Raw genomic sequence first — 1,228 nt, 5'->3', positions numbered from 1 at the left:
TTCTTTCAGTAATTAGATGAATAAACAGTCCCTTCCTTCATGGTGAGCTGCTGGACAGAAGCCTGTGGAGAAATGGCAAGTGTCAAATCTAAGGCATGTGTTGGACAGACAGACTTGACTCTGGTTTATTTGCCTTCAATATAGTATATGAAATAAATGTATAACCAACGTGCATCCATCATTTCTTGGGTTTTCTTTTTTTAATCCCTTTTTTTAAAACCTTTTCTAACCATCGCTTGTAGACCAAAAAACCTGACTGGTTGTTATTTTTTCATTTGTATGTTAAGCCTTTTCCAGGGGAAGGTATAATATGCACATCTGTGCAACATGATGGGATCCAGTGGGACCTTTTCCTCTCACCCAGCTGTCACAACAACAAAGGAGATTAAAAGAGGCATCACGGAGGGCAGACCAAGTGAACCAACAAATAGGCAGGAAACGGCACCAAAGTAGCAACAAGGGTTAAATATGAGCAATGCTAGTTACTAAGATGATTCAAACACTGGGGGAAGTAAAGGAAAATATGCTTTTGTTTATTTTGCTAACATAACTGAAAAAAAACCCTTTTAAAGAAAAGATTTGTTTAAAGTAATCCTTTTCCTTCATGAAAATCAAAACAAATATATCATCACAAAAATGACAAGACAAAAGAAGGAAAGACACTACCTGGTGAAGCCTTTTTAAAGCCCTATCTGTTATCTATATTTCTCTGGCAGGAAAGACTATAGATAATGTTTTATTAGCGAGACTAGGATTTGTTTTTGGAAGTTAGACTTGTGTAGTCTCTGTCTGAGTTTCCCATTGATTGCAGCTAAAACCTTTGACAACATTCAGGCATTTTTGCAGATGTCAAGACCTGATCTTTTTGGCAGTTATTTTAATACAAGACAAGTAGCAAATAAATAATTTTAAACTCCTCTTCGGCCTTTTCAAATAACTTACCGGCCTCATAAGCTACTAAAATCCTAATGGTGTTTAGTCTTACTTCAACAGTGAGTAGCACCAAACTAAATTTCTGGCATTCAACAGGATAAAACGCCTTTATAAAGATACATTACACTGAACATGAAAGCGGTGAATTGTGCTCATGGTTTGCCTAATGCTGGTCACTCGACATTTCACCTCTTCAAATAGGGTCTATACACTTGTCGGGGTTACGACATATTCTGTTTCCTATAGTTTACGATATATACCGTAAATCCTCTAATATTGGCCTGTATTCCATTGA

Source organism: Cyprinodon variegatus, unplaced genomic scaffold (assembly GCF_000732505.1).
Source record: "Cyprinodon variegatus isolate N-32 unplaced genomic scaffold, C_variegatus-1.0 Scaffold1611, whole genome shotgun sequence".
Taxonomy (NCBI): Eukaryota; Metazoa; Chordata; class Actinopteri; order Cyprinodontiformes; family Cyprinodontidae; genus Cyprinodon; species Cyprinodon variegatus.
Note: the sequence above shows the minus strand (reverse complement) of the source record.